The sequence below is a fragment of the Rutidosis leptorrhynchoides genome, chromosome 4, assembly GCF_046630445.1.
Source record: "Rutidosis leptorrhynchoides isolate AG116_Rl617_1_P2 chromosome 4, CSIRO_AGI_Rlap_v1, whole genome shotgun sequence".
NCBI lineage: Eukaryota > Viridiplantae > Streptophyta > Magnoliopsida > Asterales > Asteraceae > Rutidosis > Rutidosis leptorrhynchoides.
In genome coordinates this window covers 308,070,414-308,094,079 of record NC_092336.1, presented here as the reverse complement: position 1 = coordinate 308,094,079, position 23,666 = coordinate 308,070,414, and positions in this window count along the sequence as shown.

Here is a 23,666-nt window from a genome sequence, read left to right as displayed (position 1 = left end):
CATCATCATCATCATCTAGACGACCTGCTCAAGAACCAGAACCCGAACCAGAACCACAACAGGAACAACAACATCAGCCTGATCAACATGTACCTTATTATGATCCGCTACAGTTTGTTAATGAATTCATAGTATTTTCGATGCATCCACCTGTAGAATACCCAACGATTCCTGAACACACGTTGCATCCTAATCTGAGATTCGATAGATGACGGAGAGCTTACCTGGCATATCAAAGTAATAAATTCAAATTAATAACGAAAGATGTAGAGGTGCCTAGGGTAATTGATTGGGATCCTTTAGAAAGGGTCCAACTTGCTGACCGTGTTAGGGAGCATTTGATCCAAAGGTATGGCAATTCTTCTTTTACTGATTGGGAACGCTTATTCACCATTCGTAGACCTGTATATAAGGAATGGTGTGTTGAGCTGATGAGTACTATAGCGTTAAATGTAGATGTAGATAGATTAGATGATAGAAGTTTTCTTAGATTTATACTTGGCGGTAGAATGTACAGGATGTCCATGCTGGACATGGCCAGGGCATTACAGATATATACGCCCGCTGAATTACTACTACCCAATTGTATGAATTTGATTTATCGTGGTAAAAGGGTAGATAGGAATTTTGACGCGAACGCCGTTTGGAGGCGTATGTCTGATTATAATGTTTTTGGGCGGGGAGGAACACATACCTACTTACATATTAACAGAGCTGAGCTTCGTATAATTCATAGATTTTTGGCTAACTCGATTACACAGAGAGGTCACAACAAGGAAAAATTGACCTTACATGATTTATTTTACCTAAAGTGTATTCGAGACCCAAGAGGCTTTGTTAATATCCCTTACTGTGTTGGTTTTTATTTATCTAAGATGGTTGAAGGAATATAGGAAGGGGGGATTATAGGAGGAGGTATTTTTGTTACTCTCATTGGAGAGTATTTAGGTGTAGATAAGAACCAAGGGGGTCCACTTATGGAATGTAGGGAACAGATTGAGCTTTTAGGATTGAGGGTTTATGCGGGTGCTAAGGTATTAAAGAGTAGACGCAACCAGGCAATACCCTATGTAGGTAGTCATCCTCAGGTAGAGAGAGGCTCAGATGAGGAGATAGAGGAAGCGAGTGACATTAGGGATGTCATTCGGGAAGCTATGACTGATGTCTACCAGCGTGTAGAGGAGGTAGATATGACAAACGCGGAGAGATTTCATCAGATGGAGCAGTGACAAGCCCGGAATGATTACGAGCATTCCAGGCAATGACAGCATAATAGATGGGACTATCATCAGCGTCAGATTATGAGCCGGCTGTCACCTCAGGAGCCCTACATCCCGACCCGACCAGCTTACTATCCTCTACACCAGCCCGAGATGAGACCGCCTTATACTCTATACGACCCTAACCAGGCATACCAGTACACCTATCACCAACCATGGAACCCGGATGATGACATGAACTGGAACCCCTATCCATGATTGATTTAGTTCCGGTTGGTAATTTATATAATTTTTAATTTTTATTATTTATGTTTATTTATGTTTAAACATAATATATTGTGATACTTTTATTGTAATGTTTAATAATTTTATTTGTTGTGCTAATGTTTCATTTTTGATTTGAAAGTGGGATTTTAAGTCCCATTTCAAATTGCCATGCTTGTTTATATTTGTATGTATGTATATTGTTAATTGTGCAAAATAGGGTAAAACAGCGCATTTTCAAAGACTGGCATTAAGTTCAGCAAAAGCTAGTACTTTTGACGACAAACGTAAAAACAAATGTGATGTAACAACAAGACGGAATGAACAAATGATGTGCACCATTTATCAATCAGCAAACAAACGCCAATATGTTTGGAAACTTTGGTAAAATTTAATCATTTTTCTACGCTAATCACCCTCAATAATTTAAATTGTTACTGATTTCTTGCAAATGAGAGCATTGCAAGATCTTAAGTGTGGGAAGGGGTTAAATTCTTTCGGAATTTTAAAAAAATTTTATTTAAACACTTGGTTACCATTAAAAATACTAGTAACGCAGTAGTTGTATTAGAATCTAGTACTCTCTGATAATAAAGAACAGCCCTAGTCTTATATACTGACTACCCAATTCTAATAAAAATTTTTAAAATTTTCAATTAAATGAACTCAAAATAATGTTTATACATATTTATGAACGATAAAACTAGGTGTTAACACCGAAATTATTGTTACCTTGGAAAGGACATAAATTGAGAAACAAACTAAAATGTTAAGAATTCATTTAAAATGGAATAGAGGACAATAAAAAGGCAAATAAAAGAAAATAAAAGCCAAGTGTGGGAAAAATTTACCAAGTTATTTAAAACATATGTCACATATTTTTTTATAAATAACTGAAGATACTTTTGCTTTGGACTAATCTAAACAGTTTTACCCAATTTACTGTAATATATTTGAAAGAAAAGATGGATCTACACGATGAATCAATTCCATCATTAAAAGGAAGTAAAGTCTTCCGAAAAAGAAACGCGCTTCTTGATTTCGGTCATGAAGTTGTCGTCCAGACCAGCTGTAGGTTGACGAAAAATCTAGAAAAGTCATCACTAAAATCAGCAGGAAATCCACGGACCTCAGCATCAAATAGGGTCGCCAAGTGGTCAAACTTATCCTAACCATGAGAGGATCTATCTTGTAAAATGGGGAGAACGCCGTGCAAATTAGCTGGATAAGACTAATGAACCAGATCCCTAGAAAGGATAATCTCCTTAAAGATCAAAAATCAGCTTTTAAGCCTGATATTACTCAATCCTAGAGATTGACCTTAAAGATTGAGAATTACAAACTCATGGAATTCAATGATATCTAAACTCGAGCTTGAACGAGAAAATATTTTGATCAAATTACAAACCGATTTGTTTTCTGAAAACCCATTTTTAATGCGTTCATTACCATTGAACGTAAAATCCTAGGAATTCACCTGGAATTCATTAGGTCACCTGAACCAAATCGGGTGTCAACTGTAAGAACGGTGGTTGCATAGCATGGTCAAAGACAGGACCTTGTGCCAGACCGGAAAATTATAAGGGTGAGCTTCACTATTGCTCCTACCAAGGATAGTAATTGTATCTGACACGTTATAGACCATAATTAAAAGCATGTCAGGGGACATTGCCTTAACAGTTGCTTGTTCAACGCTTTCCTTTACAACCGGACGGTAGTTTATCGAAAGGTAATATACGGAGCAAGTATACTGGATGTGTTGCTTTCCCAATACAAGGATAGCAAGTGGGTGACACAAAACCCCAAGTTTTGAGCTAAAATTTTCAAATATGAAACCCACCAAACCCACAAAAACATTTCGCAAACACCGCTGAAGGGTTATTTCGGAAAACTTATCTAGGGTAAAAGCTAGATTTAATTTTTAAAAGATCAAATGTTTTCATAAAGATCCAATTTCCTTAAGGATCTAAATTTTTATAGTCATGTGGGACTGTAAACCACATCGTTACTACCATTGTTTATACCGCCGTATAGAAATCACTGATGTACAAAGTGTGAAGAATAAAGAAGTGATTCTAGTATTTTTATTTCAAGACTATATTGCTTGAGGACAAGCAACGCTCAAGTGTGAGAATATTTGATAATGCTAAAAACGAACATATATTTCATAGCATTATCCCTCAAGAAAGACAAGCTTTTAGTTGCAATTGTTCTATTTACAAGTGATATTCGTTTAAATAATAAAAGGTGAAGACAAAAGACAGATTCGACAAATTGAAGACGCAAACGACCAAAAAGCTCAAAAGTACAAAATACAATCAAAGTGGTTCCAATTATTGATGAGAAACGTCTCAAAATTACAAGAGTACAAGACGCGAAACGCAAAGTGCAAGATATTAAATTATACGCAAGGACGTTCGAAAATCCGGAACCGGGACCAAAGTCAACTCTCAACGCTCGACACAACAGACTAAAAATTACAAGTCAACTATGCACATATATAATATAATATTTAAATAATTCTTATAATTATTTATATATTAAATTTATTTATTAAAACGTCGACAAGCAAAGAAACAAAAATCATGTGAGCTGTTACCTACCACCATGCGATCGCATGGCCTGGAGGCACAAAAGCCATGCAATCGCATGGCCCTGAAATCCAGGCCTGGTCCTATAAAGTTCGCGAGTTTTGGACGAAATTTTACATCTTTTTCTTCTTTCTCTCATACGTAAGATATATATATATATATATATATATATATATATATATATATATATATATATATATATATATATATATATATATATATATATATATATATATTAATTTTAATTTTAATTTTAAATTCTAATAATAAGGGTATGTTAGCGAATGTTGTAAGGGTGTAAGTCGAAATTCTGTCCGTGTAACGCTACGCTATTTTTAATCACTGTAAGTTATGGTTAATGTTATTTTTAATTTAATGTCTCGTAGCTAAGTTATTATTATGCTTATTTAATGCCGAAGTAATCATGATGTTAGACTAAATATTAAAATTGGGTAATTGGGCTTTGTACCATAATTGGGGTTTGGACAAAAGAACGACACTTGTGGAAATTAGACTATGGGCTATTAATGGGCTTTATATTAACTAAATGATACCTCGTTAATTTAATATATAGACTTATAATTTGACGTATTTATATATAACCACATACGCTTGACTGGGCACGGTGGGCAGGATATCTATAAATACCAATAATTGTTCATTTTACCGGACACGGAACTGGATTAATAGTTAGTAGACTTGTTGAAACAAGGGTGGATTACATTCAAGGGTAATTGGTGTAATTGTTAACAAAGTAGTAAAACCTTGGTTTACTCGTAGTCGATAACCTGGTGTATTCATTAAACAAAGTATTAAAACCTTGTTACAATTCGAATCCCCAATTAGTTGGAATATTTGACTTCGGGAATAAGAATAATTTGGCGAAGACTTCCGCATTTTATGATTATGATTGATGGACTATTATGGACAAATCTGTATAGACATATTGAATAATCCGGGACAAAGGACAATTAACCCATGGGAATAAACTAAAAACAACACGTCAAACATCATGATTACGGAAGTTTAAATAAGCATAATTCCTTTATTTTCATATTTAATTGCACTTCTAATTATCGCACTTTTATTTATTGTCTTTGTATTTAATTGCACTTTTAATTATCGTACTCTCTAATTATCGCAATTTTATTTTATCGCACTTTTATTTATCACAATTTCATTATCGTTATTTACTTTACGATTTAAATTAAGTTATATTTATTTTTAATATTTTACATTAGGTTTTAACTGCGACTAAAGTTTTAAAAATCGACAAACCGGTCATTAAACGGTAAAACCCCCTTTTTATAATAATAACATTATATATATATATATATATATATATATATATATATATATATATATATATATATTTGTTTTTTTATAAATTAAAACTAATATAGCGTTAAGCTTGTTTAAGTGTATCCCTGTGGAACGAACCGGACTTACTAAAAACTACACTACTGTACGATTAGGTACACTGCCTATAAGTGTTGTAGCAAGGTTTAGGTATATCCATTCTATAAATAAATAAATATCTTGTGTAAAATTGTATCATATTTAATAGTATTTCGTTATAAAAATAAGACTATTTCCTAGTACACCTCGCACACATCATCAAGATGCACCTTATTTTCTAAATTCAACACTGACTACGTCAAAAGTCAAGAAATCTTATATTTCTCATTTCACTCTTTTGTGATAGCTTCACTCATACGTTTCGCGAAATCGAATTGTTTTATCCGTATTACTCAATAGTGATAAAACTCTATGTATCAAGTTATATTCGTCATGAAAACATTTTTATTGTTAGCCATGACGACCTCACTCAAATTTCGGGACAAAATTTCTTTAACGGGTAGGTACTGTGATGACCCGAAAATTTCCGACCAAATTTAAACTTAATCTTTATATGATTTAATGTTTCTGACACGATAAGCAAAGTCTGTAATGTTGATGTTTCAAAAACTTTGAACTGTGTTCATGTAATCAATTACCCTTCGACTATTCCCGACGATTCACGAACCATTATGTGTAAATATATATATATATATATATATATATATATATATATATATATATATATATATATATATATATATATTACTTATTATAAATTAAAATATTATATGAGTTAATTAATTATGTAAATAAAATAATATATGATATTAAAATATATATATATATATATATATATATATATATATATATATATATATATATATATATATATATATATATATATATATATATATATATATATATATATATATATATATGTAAGGTATATTGAATGTATATTTATATGGTTTCGAATTTATTTAGTAAACGATAATAGCACTCGTATGTCAGTCGATCGATATTAACCAAGTTAAATTCAAACTTATATAATTTTAAAATAAACGGTGATACGAAAATGAGCTTTATAAATTTTAGGCTTATTAAAAATGTATTTAGGAACTATTTGATAAGTTTTAACATTTTTTATATTTCACCCATAAATGAGAGGGACAGTTGATGTAATTTTTATTTAACAAAGTAAGGATCGAATTTTATACCATAATAACCAAAATAAATAAATATAATTATTGTAAAAATTTAAGAATTTTTCGAAGACTTTTAATCATCACTAATTTATCAACGGAGTATGAAATAATAGCCTAATAAAAATGTCGGTAAGATATTTTCAACAAATGGTCACGAGTGATTTAGGTGATTTAAATTTACTGTATCCCCTTTTGATTTCATGCACCCACTGATTATTAAATATATATCTATATTCATAGCATATACATACATCCACATTCAATAATTCACGGCTGCCATATTATGCATAAATATCTATAAATATCTATTACTGTATTGGATTGTATCACATTATATATCTATGTATCATGCATATATATATATATATATATATATATATATATATTGCATTCTATTATCACTTAGATTACCAACAACCCTCATTTGATTAACCAACCTTTTGATCTGTGACGACCCGGAAATTTTCTATTAAATTTAAACTTGATCTCAATATGATTTCGACACGATAAGTAAAGTCTGTTATCTCGAGTTTCAAAATTTTTGAACCATTTATATATATCAAACTAACCTTTGACTATACCCAACGATTCACGAACAATTGCTTGTACTTAAATATGTATATATTATATATATAAATGAAAAGATATATTATATATAATATGATATTTATAAGTTATTATATCATTATTATTGATATTATTATTATCATAAATAATATTAATATAACTAATATTATTTAGTATCATCATAAATATTATTATTTATTATTAAATTTATTATTTTCTATCATCATTGTTATTATTAACATTTTCATATTATTATTACCTTTATCAATATTATTATTATTATTATTATTATTATTATTATTATTATTATTATTATTAATATTAATTGGTAATATTAGTATTATTATTAACACAATTCTTATTATTATTTGTATTATTGTTATTAATATATTAATTATTAATATATATTAAATATAAAAAATATTATATAAAATCTAACATGTACGAATTCCATATCTGCTTTTACATGTTTTTCTTCTGATTAGATTTATGTCGATGGACTTTTGCTACAAAACAAGTTAATCAAATTCTATTACTGTGTGAATCGTCACTTACACTTGATATATGTACCTACTACTATAATTTGTAAAAAAAAAAAATTGAAAGATCAAAGAAAACCCATCTACTTCTTCCTCTCTTGATCATAAACCGCCACTCCATCAACCACCATCCACCTCAAACCCACTTATTACTACTACAACTCAAAAGTTCCGTTTTCTGTTCGTGGGTTCACACACCCAAACACCCTCGAAGATTACTACTATTGTTGTGTTTTATGTTACTTCGAACCGCCACCTTCATCTCCTATAAACAACCGAAGTTAGCCTGCAACCCTTTCTGTTTTGATTAACCTCCGACACTCACCAATGAGTCAACTTGAACCACCCTCATCGTACCTCTCTCATCCTCTCTCCCTCTCTATTATTTTTCTGCAGCCATGTTCACGAAGGGGTTCCAGGACTTTGTCGACCAAAGCAGTTGCAATTATCAGATGTCATGCTATTGTAAGAAACCGGAATAACCAACCATCCATGTATATCGCTGTTAGATTTTCTTTTGTGTTTCGTACAACCATCACAACACACACCATGGAATCCCATCGATTGCTGCTCGAACTTATTCATGTTTATGTTTACAAATACTTTTATCTTCTGCATAAATCCAACTAGAACCACCCCTACCGTCGACAAACCGCCATCTTCCACCTACATCACCATGGACAGCCACGTTTGTTTCTAATTAAAACACAAAAACCGCCACCTAAAACTCCCAACACCTGCAACTATCTGTTTCTGTGTCGGATCACAAACCACTTCATCTCAATGTTATTGCTCGATGAAACAACCACCTTATGTTTCCTGTTCCTTTTTCGTTTGAGCCTGCAGCTCCTGTTTCTGTTTACAAGCTCTACACCATCACCACCAATGATGATGATGATTAATGGCGATGATAAGAAGAAGGATGATAACGTATGATGATATTTATGAACATATTTAATTACTTAATTATTCAAATAAAGTATTATCATTCACTTGTCGGTAAACTAGTTGTTAAGAATATGTTAGTGGAGGATGACCACATGATGATGATGAAGTGATATCATGTTGTCCAAATTCTGGTTTGCTTTTCTTTTCAATCGATCACCAGCTTGGGCCGTTAATTCCATTTATTGTTTTGGGCCAAATAGTTAATCCTTGGACTTAACACTTTGGGCCGCAATTGTTATATGGTTTTTGGGCCAAATAGATATAAAGTGATAATAGAGAAACATGGTATACGATATTGATTCAGTGATAAATCGAAGATGAATATGAATATGATACGTGATGTTATGCTATGTTAATCATGAAATAAAATGATGATGATGAAATTAAGAAGAAGAAAAGGAAATCAGTAAAGGTTTAATAGATTTAAGTTGTAAAATAAAACAGAAGTGATCCAGTAGAGGAATGGTTGGACGTGGGGGTGGTTATTGAGAGGTCTCGGGTTCGAACCCAGGCCATGGCATTTTTTTTTTTTAGAAAGCTCATTCTTTAAGGTAGTTTCTATTATTATTATTATTTTTATCATTATTATTATTATTATTAGTAAAAAATATATTATTTTTATCATTACTATTTCTAAAAGAACCATTATTTTTGAAATTATCATTTTCATTGAAAATTACATTTCTATTTTCATTAAAATTATTAGTATTATCAAAAGTATTATTATTATTAAAAAATTTCTTTATTTAAAACTATCTTTTTATCTAAAATTTCATTATCATTATTAATACATTATTATAACAAATAAATATTTTGTAAATAAAAATATACTTATACAATAATTATATTAATATTACCTATAATTATATATTAAAAATATTAACATTTCTATTATATACATACACACAAAACAAATAAACATATAACATAAGATATATAAATATAAATAAAATATATTAGAATTTAGTACAAATTATATATAAACTACAACACTAAATATATAAATACTATATAATTAATAGATGGAATTATTTGAATTACGATTATATGTGTTAATATATATATAAATGATATAGGTTCGTGAATCCGAGGTCAATCCTATACTTGTTAAATGACGTCATATGTATTTTTACTACAAAATACAGTATGGTGAGTTTCATTTGCTCCCTTTTATATATATTTTTGGGACTGAGAATACATGCGCTGTTTTTATAAATGTTTTACGAAATAGGCACAAGTACTAAAACTAATTCTACGTGGGTTTAAACCTGAAATATACCCTTAGCTTGGTAACATTAAACTACTTGTCTATGTACGGTAGGCGCGAATCCTAAAGATAGATCTATTGGGCCTGACAAACCCCATCCTGACTATGGGATGCTTTAGTACTTCGAGGTTATTTTAAACACACCTGATCTGGTGTACTTCAGAGGGTAAAACATGAACGTTAAGGCTTGTTACCGGGTGCCTACAATTTATAGAATACTTTTATACACTTGCGAGTGTACACATATTTATAAACGGAAATCTTGTGGTCTATTATTATATTGAAATGATTACTACGATAAACCTATGAACTCACCAACCTTTTGGTTGACACTTTTAAGCATGTTTATTCTCATGTACGAATTAAGTCTTCCGCTGTGCATTTGCTCATTTTAAGGACATTACTTGGAGTCGATCATCGCAATGGGACCACATGTTGATGACTTCGTCCGGTGGACAAGGACGGGTCGCTACAGGTGGTATCAGAGAGTTAGTCCTAGCGAACCAGGTCTTGCATTAGTGTGTCTAACTGATAGTTATTAGGATGCATTTGCGAGTCTGTACTTCGACCTTAGCTGCATATTATAAGTATTGTTTATCATTTCTAGTGGAAAACTACCTGCTTATCATTCCTAAGTCTAGACACGACTTCCTGCACTTATTTGATAGATAGTGTTTATGTAAATTCATATCTTAGCGTATCTGTTACTGTAGACTTTATCTGACACGTTTCCTTAAATCCCTTCGTAATCTACGGGATCTTCTGTACTATGTATAGGTATGCTATATAATTAGAATACCATCCGATATCCGAAAATCATTTCATATCGAAAAATCCTTTATTCAATCGTACGCAATGGAACTCACCATTAGATCAAGTCTCTCGGATTCCGATATGGAGTCCCACTCCAGCTCCGAAAGCAGCGTCACCAGAATGAATCAATCAATCAGCCATCCTCAATTTATCTGATGGGTTCGTAGTCGACTTAACCAATGGAGACGAGAAGAAGGCAATCCCTTCCACCAACCGAATTCACCTTTTGGCGAAGAACATGAATCACTTACCGACGAATCAATCCGAAACACCATTTTCACCCTCATTTCCCGAATATCTCAACACGATTATATTTTTTTTTTAAATTCTAAACCTTATTCATCTGCTCGTTTCGACCGCCAATCATCCCGGAGTAATAGAAGAAGTCAACGAGCTTTGCGCTCGAGTAGTAGCTTTGGAGAATATGGTGCAGAACCTACCAGCTTCAGCAACATCACCAGCACCAACAGTACCACCAACAACCCAAGTTTCAACATCACATGCCTCAACATCTCATTCTGTACCTTGAGCATAATCATCATTCTACGTATCGTTCTATCTACTTTATCTTCGTTCTACATATCGTTCTACATCGATTATCTTCGCTCGACATGGCGATTATGTAATTTCTAAAGTTTTAGAGATTATGTAATCTATTTCCAACGATAAATCAAATGAGTTTAATATCTTATTAACTCATAAAATCCATGATTACATCTGAAAAAAAATATATATATATGTATGTATATTTTCATAAAGATTGTAATTAAAAATTCTTTCGTACAAACTGTTAACGGTGAATATATTTTAACGGGTAGGTAATACCCGAGGAATATTTAGATTTCACATTAATAAGTTGCATTGTACATTCTTCGAATCTGATTCAACGGTCATTTACTATCCTATGTACAATGATGTTAAAGCTAAGGGGTATAAAATACTATTAAATTTTACTAGAAAATACTATTAAATACGATACAATTTTACACAAGATATTTATTTATTTATTGAATGGATATACTTAAACCTTGCTACAACACTTATAGGCAGTGTACCTAATCGTACAGTAGTGTAGTTTTTAGTAAGTCCGGTTCGTTCCACAGGGAATCTTTTTAAACAAAGCTTAACGCTATATTAGTTCACTTTTATAAAAATACAAATATATATATATAAGTAATATTATTATTATAAAGGGGGTTTTTACCGTTTAATGACCGGTTTGTCGATTTTAAAACTTTAGTCGCAGTTAAAACCTAATGTAAAATATTAAATAAATAAAAGACTTAATTTAAAGCGTAAAATAAATAACGATAATGAAATTGCAATAAATAAAAGTGCGATAAAATAAAATTGCGATAATTAAAAAGTACGATAATTAAAAGTGCGATAACAATAAATAAAAGTGCGATAATTAGAAGTGCAATTAAATATAAAATAAAGGAAATTAAATATGAAATAAAAGAATTATGCTTATTTAAACTTCCGTAATCATGATGTTTGACGTGTTGATTTTAGTTTTATGCCCATGGGTTAATTGTCCTTTGTCCTGGATTATTTAATATGTCCGTCTGGTTTTTGTCCATAACAGTCCATCAGTCATAAATATAAAGTGCGAGTGTCCTCGTCAAATTATCCTTATACCCGAAGTTAAATATTCCAACTAATTGGGGACTTAAACTGTAACAAGATTTTAATACTTTGTTTAATAATTACACCAGGATGTCGACTGAGTGTAACCCAAGGTTTTAATATTTTGTTATCAATTATACCAAGTCTCCTTGTACATAATTTCACCCCTGTTTTAATTATTCTAATGGCTATTAATCCATTCCCGTGTCCGGTTAAATGAACGATTATTCGTACATATAAATACCCCGCCCATCGTGTCCGATCGAGTGTATATGGTAATTTATAGGGACGCCCAATTGTAAATCTTTATATTAACATTAACAAACTATCATTTAGTTAAACAAATATAAAGCCCATTAATAGCTCATAGTCTAATTTCCACAAGTGTCGTTCTTTTGTCCAAACCCCAATTATGGTACAAAGCCCAATTACCCAATTTTAGTAATTAGCCCAACATCATGATTACTTCGGATTAAATAAGCATAATAATAACTTAGCTACGAGACATTAATGTAAAAAGGTTGAACATAACTTACAATGATTAAAAATAGCGTAGCATTACACGGACAGAATTTCGACTTACACCCTTACAACATTCGCTAACATACCCTTATTATTAGAATTATAATTAAAATTAAAATATAAATTATAAATATATATATATATATTTTACGTATATATGAGAGAAGAGAAGGATAGATGGATCTGTTTTTGGTTCACCAAAGCTCGATTTTTATAGGCATGTGGGCTGGAACTGGGGCTCATGCGATCGCATGAATTTATGCCTTCCAGGCCATGCGATCGCATGGCCAGCTGGGGAGGCTCATATTTGGTTGTTTTCTTCTGCCGACGGTTTTATAAATAATATAATATATTAAATAATTATAAGAATTATTTAAATATTATATTATATTTATGTGCATAGTTGACTTGTAATTTTTAGTCCATTGCGTCGAGCGTTGAGAGTTGACTCCGGTCCCGGTTCCGGATTTTCGAACGTCCTTGCGTACAATTTTATATTTTGTACTTTGCGTTTTGAATCTTGTACTCTTGTAATTTCGAGACGTTTCTTATCAATAATTGGAACCTCTTTGATTGTCTTTTGTACTTTTGAGCTTTTTGGTCGTTTGCGTCTTCAATTCGTCGAATCTGTCTTTTGTCTTCACCTTTTATTATTTAAACAAATATCACTTGTAAATAGAATAATTGCAACTAAAAGCTTGTCTTTCTTGAGGAATAATGCTATGAAATATATATTCGTTTTTAGCATTATCAAATATTCCCACACTTGAGCGTTGCTTGTCCTCAAGCAATATCGTCTTGAAATACTAGAATCACTTCTTTATTCTTCACACTTTGTACATCAGTGATTTCTATACGGCGGTATAAACAATGATAGTAACGATAGAACCATGGTTAAAGGTGGGTGTGTCATCCACAGTTGCCTCGGGTTTAGGTCAACGACACTTGCAATCAAATAGCCGATTTACTTTCGGTTTCCAAAGCAAAGTGCACATTTGAAAGGCGGTTTACAGTCCCACATGACTATGAAAATGTAGATCCTTAAGGAAATTGGATCTTTATGAAAATATTTGATCTTTTGAAAATTCAATCTAGCTTTTACCCTAGATAAGTTTTCCGGAATAACCCTTCACCGGTGTTTGCAAAATATTTTTGTGGGTTTGGTGGGTTTCAGATTTGAAAATTTTAGCTCAAAACTTGCGGTTTTGTGTCACCCACTTGCTAACCTTGTATTTGGAAAGCAACACGTCCAGTTTACTTGTCCCGTATATTACCTTTCGATAAACTACCGTCCGGTTGTAAAGGAAAGCATTGAACAAGCAACTGTTAAGGCAATGTCCCCTGACATGCTTTTAATTTTGGTCTATAACGTGTCGGATGCAATTACTATCCTTGGTAGGAGCAATAGTAAAGCTCACCCTTATAATTTTTCGGTATGGCACAAGGTCCTGTCTTTGACCACTATGCAACCACCGTTCTTACGGTTGACACCCGATTTGGTTCAGGTGACCTAATGAATTCCCGGTGAATTCCTAGGATTTTACGTTCAATGGTAATGAACGCATTGAAAATGGGTTTTCAGAAAACAAATCGGTTTGTATTTTTTTATCAAAATATTTTCTCGTTCAAGCTCGAGTTTAGATATCATCGAATTCCATGAGTTTGAATTCTCAATCTTTAAGGTCAATCTCAAGGATTGAGTAATATCAGTCTTAAAAGCTGATTTTTAATCTTTAAGGAGATTATTCTTTTCTGGGGATCTGATTCATTAGTCTTATCAAGCTAATTTGCACGGTGCCCCCCCATTGTACGAGATAAATCCTTCTCATGGTTAGGATAAATCTGACCACCTGGCGACCCTGTTTGATGCTGAGGTCCGTGTATTTCCAGCCGATTTTAGTGATGACTTTTCTAGATTTTTCGTCAACCTACAGCTGGTCTGGACGACAACTTCTTGACCTAAATCAAGAAGCGAGTGTCTTTTTCGGAAGACTTTACTTCCTTTAAATGATGGAATTGATTCATCGTGTAGATCCATCTCTTCTTTTCTTTCATCGGGTAAAACAGTTAATTATCGTCCAAAGCAAAAGTATTTTCAATTGGTTGCACAAAAATATGTGATATATGTTTTGAATAACTTGGTAAAAATTTCCCACACTTGGCTTTTATTTTCCTTAATTTGCCTTTTTATTCTCCTCTATTCCATTCTAAATGAATTCTAACATTTTGGGTTGTTTCTCAATTTATGTCCTTTCTGAGGTAACGATAATTTCGGTATTAACACCTAGTTTTCATCGGTCATAAATATGTATAAACATGATTTTGAATTCATTTAGTTGAAAATTTTGAAAAATTTTACTAGAATTGGGTAGTCAGTATATAAGACTAGGGCTGTTCTTTATTACCAGAGAGCACTAGATTCTAATACAACTACTGCGTTACTAGTATTTTTAATGGTAACCAAGTGTTTAAATCAAAAAAAAAAAAAATTTAAAATCCGAAATAATTTAACCCCTTCCCACACTTAAGATCTTGCAATGCCCTCATTTGCAAGAAATCAGTAACAATTTAAATTATTGAGGGTGATTAGCGTAGAAAAATGATTAAATTTTACCAACGTTTTCAAACATATTGGCGTTTGTTTGTTGAATGATAAATGGTGCACGTCATTTGTTCATTCCGTCTTGTTGTTATTTCACATATATTTTGCATCTTGTCGTCAAAATTACTTGCTTTTGCTGAACTTAATGTCAGTCTTTGAAAATGCGCTTGTTTTACCCTGTTGTGTACATAAGATAAACTGCAAACATATATACATATTTTTGAAGTTTGGTATATTACCCCACATTAAAAAATTATTAAAATCTAATATATATGTTTTTTTTTTATAAAACCTTTACTTAATAAAACAAATAAGTAATAATTTTAAAATTTGTTTCTTTTTAGACTGAGGGCGTTTCGGTACGTTGACCTAGTTCGTCCCCCAACAAAATTTTAAAATTTGTCTTTTTGTAGCGATTGTTTTAAAAGCTAAAATTTTTTGGTTTTTTTAATGTTTTTGGCATACTTTAATTCAATAAGATTAAAAACAATGATTAAAAAAGTTCTTGTCCCTCCCTCGGGTAAAGCAATTTCGGTTCAATGACCTAGTCTTCAACTTACAACGAATTTTAAAAATCATATTTTTAACTTAATGAGATAAAGTAAATTTTTGTTTTTAAATTCACACAACTTAAATATAAAATTCAAAATTAATATTAAAAATTCACATCAAACTTAATTTTAAAAATTCACATTATAAATTCACACCAAACTTATATTATTTTTTCAAATATTTACATTTTTTTTTAAAATATTGTTTTTACAAAGTTTACAATATTAATTTAAGATTTAAATATTAATTTTAAAAAAACATGGTAAAAATAAAATTAAAAATCTTTTTGGCTTTTTATCCCACTTTAATCAATCAAATATTATCAAAAATATGCGCCCCTCTTTTCGGTAAAGTAATTTCGGTTCCAAGACCTAATTTAACTCATGACGAATTTTTGAAATATTTTGGGTTGATTGATTAAAGATATTTATACCTTAAGAATAAACGTTAAATTTCGCAGTGATGTAATAAATTTTTGAATGATATCAATAATTTCAGTCGCCAAACCTAATTTTATTCAATACCAATTTAATACTTTTTAGCGAACAAATTAGCGTTTATTATCAAAAGGTTAAAAATAAAAATAAAAATAAAAACTGTACAGACATACCTGTGAAATAGATTTCTTAGTTATACGATCTATCCCATTCATAAGATAGTCGGTTTAATTGGTTTTCCATAGCTACATAAGCGTAACCTCGAGCATTCAGTGTCTTTTCTTCTAAACATATGAACGGTCCGTCTCTGCATAAAGTAACAAATTCGGTATTTGAATAGGTTTGATTATTTGAACATTTACCTCCATGTGACCATTTTCCGCATTTGTGACATCGTTCTAGGTGTCGTGCTCTTCTTTTCGCTGCGGATTTTGATTTTCCTTTACCAAATTGTAACTTATTATCTTCGCATCTGGATTCTTTTCTAACTCCGCCCATTCTTTCTCTGATTACTGATACTAATTCACTCGGTAGTATGTCATTATTACGTTTAGTGATCAAAGCGTGTAGCATTAGACCATGGTTTAGTTCACAAGCAGTCTTCATTTCGTAAAAACCTAAAAAAAAATAAAAATTCAGAATGGGGGGAGAAGACTAGTTCTTTAGGGTCTGCTAGGGAAAGACCATTCGGGTTCCATTTTCGAGAACTACACGAAAACAGACAATCTAACTCTAACAGAAATACATATTATCCTTTAAAGACTTGATTCTCCCCACACTTAGTTAGCTGTGGTGTCGAAATTGTGATTAACTTCGTTGTCGACTTCCATCGGACCATGTATGTAATGTTTAACTCTGTGACCATTAACTTTAAATTCCATCCCATTTGAATTTATTAATTCTATCGTTCCGTATGGGAAAACTCTTTTGACTATGAATGGTCCAGACCATCTTGATTTCAATTTTCCAGGAAATAGCTTGAATCGTGAATTGAAAAGAAGAACTCTGTCTCCTTCTTTAAATTCTTTTGAACTTCTGATTCTTTTATCATGCCATTTCTTCGTTCTTTCCTTATAGATTAACGAATTTTCGTATGCTTCATGTCTTAATTCTTCTAATTCGTTTAGTTGACTTAATCGTAGACGTCCGGCTTCATGTAAATCAAGATTACATGTTTTCAAAGCCCAAAATGCTTTGTGTTCAATTTCTACTGGAAGATGACATGCTTTTCCATAAACAAGTCTAAAAGGTGTGGTTCCAATTGGAGTTTTGTAGGCTGTTCTAAAAGCCCAGAGTGCATCCTCCAATTTAATGGACCATTCCTTCGGATTTGATCCTACGGTTTTCTCTAGAATACGTTTTAAAGCTCGGTTGGTATTTTCAACTTGTCCACTTGTTTGTGGATGATATGCGGTGGAGATTTTATGAGTTACTCCATATCTTTTAAGAACTTTCTCAAGTTGATTATTACAGAGATGAGTACCCCGATCACTTATTAAAGCTTTCGGTGTTCCAAACCTTGCAAAAACACGTTTTAAAAAGTTGATTACAACTCGTGCATCGTTAGTTGGGAGAGCTTGTGCTTCCGCCCATTTAGATACATAATCAATGGCTACGAGTATATATAGATTATTATGAGATTTTGGAAATGGACCCATAAAGTCAATACCCCAAATGTCAAATACTTCACATACTTGGATGACATTTTGTGGCATTTCATCACGTTGACTTATTTTTCCGGTCCTTTGACAAGCATCACAGGATTTGCAAAGAAGGTGTGCATCTTTGTAAATTGTAGGCCAATAGAATCTAGCATCATAAACTTTTCTTGCTGTTAGTTGAGGCCCATAATGCCCTCCTGTTGGTCCTGTGTGACAATGGTTTAATATTTTACTAGCTTCATCTCCAAATACACATCGGCGTATTATTCCATCGGGACAACTTTTAAACAAATGTGGATCTTCCCAGAAATAGTGTTTTATATCACTGAAGAATTTCTTTCGTCTTTGGTACGATAATCCTTTTTCAAGGAATCCACAAACTAAGTAGTTTGCATAGTCTGCAAACCATGAGATTTCTTTATAATCTATCTTCAATAGATATTCATCAGGAAAGTTGTCTTGTATGGCCGATTCATTCAGAACTTCTAATTCGGGATTTTCAAGACGAGAAAGATGATCAGCGGCGAGATTTTCTGCTCCTCTTTTATCTCGGATTTCAATATCAAATTCTTGTAAGAGTAAGATCCAACGGATTAATCTTGGTTTAGCATCTTGTTTTGAAAATAGGTATCTAAGAGCAGAATGGTCGGTATAGACCACCGTTTTTGCTAGAACGAGATATGATCGAAATTTGTCAAAAGCAAAGACAATAGCAAGGAGTTCTTTTTCAGTAGTTGTATAGTTCGTTTGTGCTCCTTGTAATGTCTTACTAGCATAATATATAGGTTGAAATCGTTTTTCAATCCTTTGTCCTAAAACGGCTCCCATTGCAAAATCACTTGCATCGCACATTAGTTCAAATGGTAGATTCCAATTTGGTGTTATCATGATCGGTGCATTAGTGAGTTTCTCTTTAAGAATATTAAAAGATTTGATACACTCATCTGAAAAGATGAATGGAGCATCCTTTTCTAGGAGTTTATTCAAAGGAGTGGCAATTTTAGAAAAATCTTTTATGAAACGTCGATAAAAACCGGCATGCCCTAGAAAACTCCTAACTCCTCTAACATTGGTGGGATGTGGAAGTTTAGCAATTACATCTACTTTAGCTCTATCCACTTCAATTCCTTCTTTTGAAATTTTATGTCCAAGAACGATGCCTTCTTTAACCATGAAATGGCATTTCTCCCAATTAAGTACTAGATTTGATTGTTCGAATCTAAGAAGCATTCGTTCCAGATTAACTAGACATGATTCAAATGTATCACCGAAGACTGAAAAGTCATCCATGAAAACTTCCATGCATTCTTCTATCATGTCGTGAAAAATCGCCATCATACACCTTTGAAAGGTTGCAGGGGCGTTACAAAGTCCAAATGGCATGCGTTTGTAAGCAAAAGTACCATAAGGGCACGTGAATGTGGTTTTCTCTTGGTCCTCGGGTGCTATTGGAATTTGAAAATATCCGGAAAATCCATCTAGAAAACAATAGTAACTATTTCCGGCTAATCTTTCCAACATTTGATCTATGAAAGGTAAGGGAAAGTGATCTTTTCTGGTGGCGTCATTTAATTTTCTATAATCAATACATACACGCCATCCTGTTACAGTCCTAGTAGGAATAAGCTCATTTTTCTCATTTGTAATGACAGTCATGCCACCCTTCTTAGGCACGCATTGAACTTGGCTTACCCATGGACTATCAGAGATTGGATAAATTAGACCTGCATCTAGCAGTTTAATAATCTCTTTCTTAACTACATCTTGCATATTAGGATTTAGTCTTCGTTGACGTTGCACATACGTTTTATGACCTTCTTCCATAAGGATTTTATGTGTGCAATACGAAGGACTTATTCCTTTAATATCATGAATCTTCAATGCAATGGCTGGTTTATGAGCTTTCAACACAGAAATGAGTTGTGATTTCTCATTTTCAGTAAGAGAAGACGATATTATTACAGGTAATTCAGATTCACCATGTAAATAAGCGTATTCCAAATGGTTTGGAAGTGGCTTTAACTCTAATTTCGGTGGTTCTTCTATCGATGATTTATATCGATATCTGTCTTCTTCTTTTAGCATTTGAATTTCTTCTGTTGTTGGTTCATATCCATTAGCTATAAGTGTAGCTAACATTTCAGCTTCATCAATTGGTTCATTACCTTCTCCTAAAGAACATTCTCCTGTTCCTTGTAATTCTGGAAATTCTTCTAATAATTCTGCATGTGCATCTATAGTTTGAATATAATAACATGTATCATCTGCAGATTGTGGTTGTTGCATTGCTCTATCAACTGAAAAGGTAACACTCTCATCCTCTATACTTAGGGTCAGTTTCTTACCGAACACGTCTATCATTGCTTTAGCCGTGTTTAAGAATGGTCTTCCTAATATGAGAGGAACTTGAGAATCTTCTTCCATGTCCAAAACAACAAAATCTACTGGAAATACTAAAGTACCTACTTTAACTAGCATGTTCTCCATTATCCCTCTAGGATATTTTATTGATCTATCTGCTAGTTGTATGCTTATTCTTGTTGGTTTCAATTCTCCAAGGTCTAGTTTAGTGTATAGTGAATACAGCATTAGATTTATACTAGCACCTAAGTCTGCCAATGCTTCTATTGAACTAAGACTACCCAGACAACATGGAATTGTGAAACTTCCTGGATCAGATAATTTTTCTGGTATCTTATTCAACAGCACTGCTGAACAATTAGCATTCATAGTAACAGCCGAGAGTTCTTCCATTTTCTTTCTATTTGAGATTAGATCTTTCAAGAATTTAGCATATCTAGGCATTCCTGAAATCACATCAATGAAAGGAAGATTTACATTTATCTGTTTAAACATATCCAAGAATTTGGATTGCTCAGCTTCAAGTTTCTCTTTCTTCATTTTACTCGGATAAGGAAGTGGTGGTTGGTATGGTTTAACATAAGGTTTAGCCTTAACTGTGTTATCTTCATTAACCTTTTCAACTACCGGTTCTTTTTCCTTATCTTGATCAGGTTGTGGTTCTTGTGGAGTAGGAATAGTTTCATCAGAAGTTACAGGTATTTCCGGTGGTTTAAGTGTTGTACCACTTCTTGTGGTAATGGCTTTAGCTGTTTCATTCCGGGGGTTAGCATTTGTATCACTAGGTAGACTTCCCGGTTTTCTTTCACCTATTAACCTTGCTAGGTTACTTACTTCTTGTTCCAGATTTTGAATAGAAGCTTGTTGATTTCTAAATGCTTGAGCATTTTGTTCATTGGTTTGTTTCTGAGATGTGAAAAACTGCGTTTGAGTTTCAACTAGCTTCGTCATCATATCTTCTAAATTCGGCTTTTTATCATCGGTTTGTTGTGGTGGTTTGTTTTGAAAATTAGGTATTTGCTGATTGTAAGTATTATTGGATACTTGTTGATTGCTAGGACCTTGTTGGTTGTTGTATGGAATATTTCTGTTATAATTCTGGTTTTGATTGTAAATCGGTCTTGGCGGTTGATAATTATTCTGATAATTATTTCCAGGCCTTTGGTTTATGTATGAAATATTCTCTCTTTGTTCCATTGTTAATTCAATACTGAGACAATCTTTTGTCAAATGTGGTCCTCCACACTGCTCACAACTAATTCGTATTGAGTGAATATCCTTAGTCATCTTTTCCATTCGTCTTTCCACAGCATCTATCTTTGCAGAAATGGAATCTAAGTCATGGCTAGAATCGGCTCTAGCTGCTTTAGATGATCTAACGATATCTTTTTCTTGGTGCCACTCATGTGAGTGGGAAGCAGTATTATCAATAATTTTGTAAGCATCAGTTTCGGTTTTCTTCATAATAGAACCACCAGCTGCTATATCTATGTCTTTCCTTGTAGTGATGTCGCATCCTTGGTAGAATATTTGTACTATTTGACAGGTGTCTAAACCATGTTGCGGACATCCTCTTAACAACTTTCCATATCTTGTCCATGCCTCATATAGAGTTTCATTTGGCTTCTGTGTAAACGTAACAATTTCTGCTTGAAGTCTTACGGCTTTAGATGCAGGAAAGAATTGTTTAAGAAATTTTTCAACTAAAACATCCCATGTATCAATCGCCCCTTCAGGTAACGATTGCAACCAATCTTTGGCTTCTCCCTTTAAAGTCCAGGGAAATAACATGAGATATATCTGTTCATCCTCCACTTCTCGGATTTTAAATAGTGTGCAGATCCTATTAAAGGTACGTAGATGTTCATTTGGATCTTCCTTCGGCGCACCACTAAATTGGCATTGATTAGTTACCATGTGTAGAATTTGTCCTTTGATTTCATAATCTGGCGCATTAATGTCTGGATGAGTAATTGTGTGACCTTGGCCAGTGCGTTTAGCTCTCATTCGGTCTTCCATACTTAAAGGTTCCAGATTCTCCATAATTGAATTTGTTGAATCGGAATCACTAGAGGATTCTGATTTAATGGTTCGTTCCTCAACAATCTCTGTTTGAATGATTGGTGGTTCCGGGGGAAAGTTTAGTGGTTCAGGATCTACGAACCGTTCCTGAATATTCTCCGGATTCTCAATTGTGAGGTCGGGTTCAAAAAATGGATTATCGGAAATTTGAACTGAAGTACTTGGTCGACTGGATGACGATTCTAAAGAAAAATCAACGGCGGTTATATTTGCTAAATGTCTTGATCTAGTTACAGGTGGTGAACGTACAAAAGGTGGTGAACGTCTTGCTCGGTGCATTCACTGAATATCCTATTAGTTTTAAAAAGGAAAGAAAAATTATAATAAGTTATCCAATTAATAGACTTTTCTGATTTTGCCCACGTTTCGCATAGCCAAAAGATGCAGCAGAGGGGCAGGATTCGTTTGGTCTCAATATAATTGAGGACTATTTGGCTCCAATAACCCGGTCCATGTACAAATCCAACTATTACTACGAACCAGAAAATTTTGATGTCTATCAATTTAACCACTCAAAATAAATTTTCGTAATTTTAAGAAATTTAGATAAGAAGTAGAATAAAAATCTATGTCCTAAAACTAGAATAGCGAGAAATAAGAAAGAAAAAGAGTTCGTCAAAAAAGGTCGAAAAAGAAAAATGGTTGAAAAATAAAAGGTGACGGAAAAATAAAAGAAACTTATAAAACTTAAAAAAGACTTGACTAACCTAACCTTATTACTACAACTAACTTAAAATTATAATCGCAAATTGAAATTACTAATTGGAATGATAATTGATACATAGGTAAAAGTCGTCTAAAAATATTAAAGCTTACAGGAAAAACTAAATCCAAAATGGAAATATCTTTAAAAAGAAACTAAAACTTAAAAAGGCGTCGTAAAATTCTAGAGTACCTAAATCTTAGTCTAAAGAAAAAGCACTTAAGGAATTTTACGGCAAATCCTAAAAATCTAGAAGTAAAAATAATTATGGCAAAAACTATGAATTAAAACTAAATATGAGCTAAAAATACAAAAGTTACGCTAAAACGATTAAAAAGGAAAAAAATATAAAAATATATAAA